This window comes from Cnephaeus nilssonii (genome assembly GCF_951640355.1).
Source record: "Cnephaeus nilssonii genome assembly, chromosome: 7".
NCBI classification, from domain to species: domain Eukaryota; kingdom Metazoa; phylum Chordata; class Mammalia; order Chiroptera; family Vespertilionidae; genus Cnephaeus; species Cnephaeus nilssonii.
In genome coordinates, this window is record NC_137078.1 from 89121983 (window position 1) to 89130813 (window position 8831).

An 8831-nucleotide genomic window follows, 5' to 3' on the forward strand; every position below is an offset into this window, starting at 1 on the left:
GGATCGAGCCCACAACCTGGGCATGTGCCCTTGACCGTAATTGAACCTGGGACCCTTAGTCTGCAGGTTGACGCTCTATCCACTGAGCCAAACTGGCTAGGGCTCAATGCTTATTTTTAAATTGCCAGTGCATGTCATATGTATGGGCCTGTCGGTCGGACAAACGGAAGGTCAGTCACTTAGCCTTTTATATATATATAGATAGATGTCTTGTAAAGTGAACAGTTGTTTCAGTCTGAGCACTTTATTTTTCTAATACTTTTTTTGGGTTTGATTCCCAGGTCAGGCACACATACAAGAATCAACCAAGGAATGCATAAATGAGTGGAACAACAATATGATGTCTCTCTCTCTCTCTCTCTCTCGCTCGCTCTCGCTCTCGCTCTCTCGCTCTCTCGCTCTCTCGCTCTCTCTCTCCCTCCCTCTGTCTCTAAAGTCAATAAATAGCCCTAGCTGGTTTGGCTCAGCAGAAAGTGTCAACTTGGAGACTGAAGGGTCCCCCCGGTTTCAATTCCAGTCAAGGGCATGTAACCTCAGTTGCAGGCTTGATACCCAACCCTGGTTGTGGCATGTGTGAAGGCAACCAATCAATGTGTCTCTCTCACATCTATGTTTCTCTCTCTCCCCCTCCCACTCTCTAAAAATCAATGGAAAAATATTCTCAGGTGAGTATTAACAAAAAAAATAATTAATAAAAACATTTTTTAGAAATAAAATCAATAAATAAAATTTTAAAATAAACATTTCAGTGGCCCCAGTTGTATTACAGAATCCAATCATCCTCCTAATTTTATCTTCATAAACACACAGTAATGTATTGGATACTTGTAATCATGCATACCGTGTCCCAGACTCCTAGCAGCCTCTCAATATAGCTCCTGTCTCATTCTTCATTAATGTTTACCAAGTGCCCACAACAGCTCAGAACTGGAGAGCAGGAGTTAAAAATACACCCTCTTCGGGACATGTGATACAGCCATGCTGGTCTTTAAAGTCAGTTCCACCAACACCAATTAGTGGTTCTCAGTTCAAATGGGAAGATGTTGATGCAAACAAACAGCTCTCAGGATGTAGACCCGCCCCAATGCTGGCAGCCACAAGCATAATAAATACACAGGTTTTAATACCAAACATCCATTTAACAAGACTTTATTTGATGCCTTCTTTGAGGCAGGCACTCTGCCAAGCCTTGGGGATACAAGAGTCAGTGAGACTCCATCTATCCCTAAAGGAACTCGAAAGCTGTTTCCTTTACTATAAATCAGAGAGGAAAGCTGGTGTCCGGGAGATTCATTTCCTTAGTTCTTCCCCTGAGAGTCAAGGACATGCAATGCCAATTGTCAACACAAAAATCCACCTGCTAGCATTGATAGGGAGTGCAGGTTACAGACATTGTACCTGACTGTGGAATGGAGGGCGAAAGGAAGGGATTGTCATCCTCGCTGAAATCCCTTTCCAGGAGAATCTGTGGAAATTATGTACCAGTGGGAGCCAAAATCAACGACCGAAACCTGTTACATAAACATGACCTACCTAATGTGTAGGTAGAAGTGGGACCAAACAGTGTTTCTGAGAGTTCGGCTTTGGAGCACTGGCAGGTCGCAGGCTGATGTTTATTGGATTTTAGATCCAATCCCCCAGGTTTGCCAAACCTGTGGAACAAGCCTTTGGTGGGGCTGACAACTGGCTTTCAGGCTGGGTCACTTACCTCCCAGTCTGTCTATCTCAAAACAAGCTGGTTTGGTTGTTTTTATTCCTCAAGCTCATGTATGAATTCAGAAGACAACTTTGAATGCTTGCAGATCTGTCCATGGATAGCTTAGGAGGAGCAGGTTCTGAGAACCTGACAAAAGAGTAAAGTGGACCGCCTCCCTGGCATTTCAATGTGCCTTAGGGCTCTGATCGCATTGCCAAACTGGTATCAAACACACACCTGGATTTGTTTCCTGGGGAAGCATCCGCTGCGTGTTCCCGGTTACTCACACGTTCCTGAGCAGTTGCACATCAGTTCCCAGCCATGACAGTCATTTTGCTCTGATTACTAAATGGGGCACAGGAAGTCAGTGCTAACCTCCCACCCTTCCTGTGACTCTGACCCAGGGGCCCTCAACCTCCCAGGCCTTTAAAAGATTCTGATGCATGGATTCCCACCCCAGATCGGAATCTTTGAGGAAAGGTGCTTGGGTGTTCCAATTCCAGCTCAAGAGTAGCATACCCAGCTGGTGTGGCTCAGTGGTTGAGCATCGACCTATGAACCAGGAGGTCACAGTTCAATTCCTGGCAGTGGCACATGCCCGGGTTGCAGGCTCCATCCCCAGTGTGGGTCGTGCATGAGGCAGCCTATCAATGACTCTCTCTCATCATTGATCTTTCTATCTCTCCCACTCCTCTCCCTTCCTCTCTGAAATATATATATATATATATATATATATATATATATATATATATATATATATAGAGAGAGAGAGAGAGAGAGAGAGAGAGAGAGAGAAACAGAATACACCTTTTCAAAATATGCCATTTTGGTGTAAGGATAATTTGGAGCTAAAGGCACTTGAGAAACAGCAAGTGCAAGAAAAGCACTCGAATCCCCCTCCTCCTCTTTTCTTCCTGAAAACAGAAGAGAAGGAAAAATGTCTTCCCTATACCAAGAGGAAAGAAACACTCTTATCATCAGGGAATTTTGTACAAACAGGCCTTTTCAACATAACTCTTATCTCCCTCTAGCCTCCCCATATAAGTATTTTAATTATGTTGCCACAATTGTATCTCTTTTCTCAATCTAGTTTAAAAGCATTTAGGCATTGCCACTTCTTTGGATTTTCATTTCCTTATGAAGGCTCCCACATCACTTAAAACTTACATTAAATAAATTTGAATGCTTTTATGTCAATTTAATTCCCAGACCCAGCTGAGGACCCTGTGAGGCTAGGCTAGAGATAGTTTTGCTTCCCCTACACAGCTGATTGCTAACTACTGCTCTAAGTTTTTCTAAGGGTGTCTGTATGAAGGGGGCACACTCTGTCCTCGGTAATCTTCAAAGGTTATCTCGCCAAACAAGCAGTGGGAAAAAAGTGAGAAACTAGCTTCTGGATACCCAGAGTTGTTTAGATTCATTTTTTTTGAGTGTCTACCACACAAGTGATGGACAGTTCCACCAACACCATCCAATTAGTGGTTCTCAGTTCTAATGGGAAGCTCCAAGGCTCTACCATCAGGTTCCTTGCTAGTCTGTTGTTTTGTTGTTTGTTTGTTTTGTTTTGTTAATCCTCACCCGAGGATATTTTTCCAATGATTTTTAGGGAGAGTGGAAGAAAGAGGGAAATCCTCATTTCCTTAAAGAAATTTCCTTTAGATAAGTTACTAGGGTAAATACATAGGAAGGGTGTTGATTTACTCCACCCCCTCCCCCACTCCCACCCCCACACACACACCACCACCACCACCACCACCACCACCACCATCAGGATAAGAGTCAAATCTCAGGCTTCTGGCTTGAGGCTACCATTCTTCTCTGGCAATGGACCTGTAAGAAGAGTTGGTGGATTTACCTAGAAGGGAAGTAGTTGAAAGAATTTTAAAGGTTGTTCGTTTGTTTTTAAATATATTTTAATTGATTTCAGAGAGGAAGGGAGAGGGAGAGAGAGATAGAAACATCAATGATGAGAAAGAATCATTGATCAGCTGCCCCCAACCTGGGCATGTGCCCTGACCAGGAATCAATCCCTGACCTCCTGGTTCCTGGGTCGATGCTCAACCACTGAGCCACGCCACTCAGGCAAGAATTTAAAAGGCTTTTAAAGATCACATGGTACATATGGCCCTCCTAAGAAATATGCCTGTGGGACAGCTCTTTCTTCAAGGGAACATGAAGCTAATAAGGTCTACTTATTCATTACAATCGACAGCCACCATAGCTGTTGATTTGGCAGCTAATGAGCTACAAACATGTGGAATTTTCCACTGACTCTGGCAGGCTATTGTTTGGGTTGCATGGGTTTAGGAGGAGACTGTGAGTCAAGCTTCCATGTCCCAAGAGTCTGTGTTTTGCCACTGCAGAAAAAAAATACAGATTGACATAGTTTTCAAAGATGACTAAAACTGGCCTGGTTGGCACTAGGGTATGACTTCCACTCTTGGGAACCGCAGGTACCAAGGAAGTCTCCATTAAACCCACAGCTTCTAAGGCCTGGGGAGGTGAAGTAACTTGCCCAAGGACAGTCTGATCTCTTGACTTGGGTTCACCATGGCTGAATATTTATATCATCTCTTTGCCTTTAAATTATATATCTTTATTTTAGTTTGTTATAACTGTTGCCTTGTACAATTCAAAGGTATGATCTTTTGCATATTCCAAATGTACTCTTTATTAGATAAGAGCAGGAAGTATTGAGCACTTCATTATGAGCAAGACGCTGTACAAAGCAATTTATATGCATCATCTTATTTAATTCTCGTCACAACCCTCCTGAGGTCAATAGTATTATTATTCCCACTTAACAGAGGAGAAAACGGTGGCTCGGAGAGAAAGGTCATGTGATTTGCCCAAAGTCACACATTGAGATCTCAAACCTGGGTCGAAATGAATGAATATAGAAATGAAAACCAGACTGCCTGCCCTGGCTGATGTTGCTCAGTGGTTAGAGCGTCAGCCTGCACACCAAAGGGTCTCTCTCGTGTTTGATTCCAGGTCAAGGGCATGTACATGGGTTTCAGGTTCACTCCCCACCCCCACCCCTTCCCGTTGGGATGTATGCAGAAGGCAACCAATCGATGTATCTCTCACATTGATGTTCTCTCTCTCTCTCTCTCTCTCTCTCTCTCTCTCTCTCTCTCTCTCTCCCTCCCTACCTCTCTACCTCCCTCCTTTCCTTCCACTCTCTCTGAAAAAGCAATGGAAAAAACATATATCCTCGGGTGAGGTATTAACAACAACAACAGAAAACCCGGACTGAATAAAGCTAATGCAGCCAGCTCCAGTTGAGTGACTGGTCACATGGGTTGCTCTGCAGGACAAGGACACGTGGGCACTTCTGGCACTCAGGGCTGGCGCATCACAGCCTCAACATCCACCCTATGACTAACACTCTTCTGCCCCATGGAAGTGCTTCGCCCCATCTCTTGCCCTATGACCTCGAAACAAAAGGCAACTGTATCAAAATGATGTGAAGTTTGTGGTTGATTTTATCATTATGAATATATATTGGACAAGGTAGGAACACAGAAAAAAATATCTCTTATTTAAATGTTTGTTAGTTTGTCCCATATTAGACAAATGATATGTGGGTCTTCATAGGTTGTCTCCATTTGTACCCTATGAACAATATGGTGATTAAGTTCATTTATATTGTTGTGCAGCCATCACCACTATCCATCTCCATAACTCTTTTCTTCTTGCAAAATTGAAACTCTGGCCCCACCGGCATGTCTCAGTGGTTGAGCGTTGACCTATGAACCAAGAGGTCAGGGTTCGATTCCCAGTCAGGGCACATGCCCTGGTTGTGGGTTCCATCCCCAGTGGAGGGTGTGCAGGAGGCAGGTGATCAATACTTGTCTCTCATCATTGATGTTTCTTTCTCTTTCTCCCTCTCCTTTCCTTTCTGAAGTTAATAAAAGTATATTTTAAAAAATTAAAACTCTGCCCATTAAACAATAACTCCTCATTGCCCCCTCCCCAACCCCAGGTAACCACCATCCTATTTTCTGTCTCTAGGATTTTGATTACTCAAGGAACTTTATGGAATCATACAATATTTGTCGTTTTGTGTCTGGCTTACTTTACTTACCATAATGTTCTCAAGTTTCACCCATGTTGTAGCGTATGTCAAAATGTCCTTTCTCCTTAAGGCTGAATAATATTGGGTTGTATGTACATACCACACTTTGCTTATCCATTCATTCATCGATGGACACTGGATTGCTTCCATGTTTTAGTTATTCTGAATAATACTACTGTGAACATGAGTATAACAAATATCTGCTCAGACCCCACTTTAAATTCTTTAAAATCCCTTTTCCAGCAAGTAATAGAATTACTAGAGAGAAAATCACCAAAGATATAGCAACTCTGAATAATACAATCCAAAGTGGGATAGCTGTGTCAAATGGTAAATCTATTTTTAATTTTTAGGAACCACCATCATTTTTTTCCACAGTGGTTATACCAATTTACATTCCCACCAACAGTGCACAAGGTTCCAATTTCTTCACATCTTGCCAACAAATGTTATTTTCTATTTTTTAAATAGTAGCCATTCTTACCTATGTATGTTTTTAACATACTAAAATACATCACAAAAACTACATATTGGTATTATTATGTCACCTTTGGCAAATATAAATTGTTTTATTTATTTTATTTATATGTCAATGATTTGTTGGATTATGAATCCAAAGGCATAGACAACAAAAGAAAAAAAATACACAATAGGATTTTGTAAAAACTAAAATCTTTGTGCATCACTATCAACAGAATGAAAAGGTAACCTATGGAATGGAAGAAAATGCTTTTGTTCCAAGTTTTTCTTCTAAGAGTCTTGCATTTAGGTCTTAGATTCACTTGGGTTGTGTGTATGGCAAAAGATGAAAGTCCAACTTCATTCTTTTGCATGGAGATACCCAGTTTTTGCCCTCGCCAGTTTGGCTCAGTGGGTAGAGTATCCTGTGGACCAAAGGGTCCCGGGTTTGAGTCTAGTCAAGAGTACGTATCTTGATTTGGTTGCAGGCTCCTCCCCGGCCGGGGCCCTGGTCAGGGTGAGTGCAGAAGGCTACCAATCGATGTGTTTCTCTCACCTCTCACATTGATATTTCTCTGTCTTTCCCTCTCTCTTCCACTCTCTCTAAAAATCAATGGAAAAATATCCTCGGGTGAGGATTCAAAACAAAACAAAACAAAACAAAAAAAAACACAACAATTTTCCCAGCACCATTTGTTGAAAAGGCTGTCCTTTCCCCAAAGGTCTTGGCACCCTTGTTGAAGACAATTTGACCATCTATGGGAGGATTTATTTCCAGACTCACAGTTCCATTGATCTGTATATCTATTTTTATTTTTTTTTAATATATTTTATTGATTTTTACAGAGAGGAAGAGAGAGGGATAGAGAGTTAGAAACATCGATCAGCTGCCTCTTGCACACCCCCTACTGGGGATGTGCCCGCAACCAAGGTACATACCCTTGACCGGAATCGAACCCAGGACCCTTCAGCCCGCAGGCCGATGCTCTATCCACTGAGCCAAACCGGTTTCGGCTGTATGTCTATTTTTACTCCAGTATCACATTGATTTGATTACTGTAGGCCTGTAATAAGTTTTTTAAAATATATTTTGATTGATTTCAGAAAGGAAGGGACAGGGAGAGAGAAATAGAAATATCAATGATGAGAGAGCATCATTGATCAGCTGCCTCCTGCACGCCCCCTCACTGGGGATTGAACCCACAACCCAGGCATGTGCCCTGACCGGGAATCGAACCGTGACTTCCTGGTTCATAGGTCGACGCTCAACCTCTGAGCCTCATCAGCTATAATAAGTTTTGAAGTGTGAGACCTCCAACTTGGGTTATGTTTTCAAGATTGTTTTGGCTATTTGTGGTCCCTTACATCCCATCACTTTTGCTACATTCTGTTTGTTGGAAGCTAGTCATGGAGTCCAGCCCATAATCAAGAAAAGATCACACAAAGGATGTGAATGCCAGGAGGCAGAGATTACTGGGAACCGTTTTAGGGGCTGCCACCACAAAGCTGACAGTTACTGACAGTTACTGAGCCATATGCATTCATGAAATGCATATTCATTAAATACTGACAATAACGTTGGGGATCTGTAACTATTATTATACCTCCTTTGTCACAGAGGGAATTGAGGTTTAAAGAGATTAAACTTTCCCTATAGCCCCACAACTACAAAAGGGCGGAGCTGGGTTTCACACTCAGCCTGTCCAGCTCCAAACGGTGTTTTTAACCATCATACTATCCACGCACACTGGCTGCTGCAGTATCTCAGATGAATATGAAATGTTATTGGTTGCAATTTAGAGCTTAGATTTATGATTTGCAAGAGTCTCAGGTGACTGCTCATGAATAGCAGAAGGAGCCTTTTCAGCTGTATTTAGCCCTAGTCAAATGAAGTTGAGAAAGCCTTCTATTTTAGGTCAATGTCCGCCTGTTATAGAAGTCTGCAGCTCCCTGTGAGAAAGGAAGCACAAACCCACTCACACAAACACGGTGAAGAATTTCCCTTCTGGCTATACTGGACGTGAGGTTCTCCAGCTCCGAAGAAGGACCTCAGCTTTAGGGAAGCTTCTGGACCTGACTTCGTGGGCAGCTGCCTCAGAACATCAAATTTCTCTCGAACTTCGCCAGGGTTTCTGGGTCAGTTCACACACACAAGAGAACTTTGTGAACACGGAACCTCTTGACCTGAGAGAGTTCTGCTTTCAAATTACTTGCCCCCCTCCTTCCCAGTGGGGTGGGTTCTGCCGCCTGTGATGGAATGCCTCCTTCCCCCCCCCCCACCCCCCCACTCCGAGGAATGTGTCAGGGAGTGTCTGATGGAGTCTGCAAGACTCTGCTCCTCCCTCCTCCTCCTTTTGTGACCACATCTGCAAACTCACAGAAAGAAAAATGCTGGGTTGCGTTTTCAAGCCCAGGATAGAAAGCTCTATTTAGAAGTGTTTGGGAATGTTTTTTAAACATATTTTTAAAAGGTGTTTTTGTTTTCATTATGCTTTCATGAGCAGACATAGTTGCCTTAGAGCTTCAGCTTGAATGGGGGACCCATTTCAGCTACATCCCTTCCCCCTCCACCCCCCCACCCCCGCCCCCCGCCAG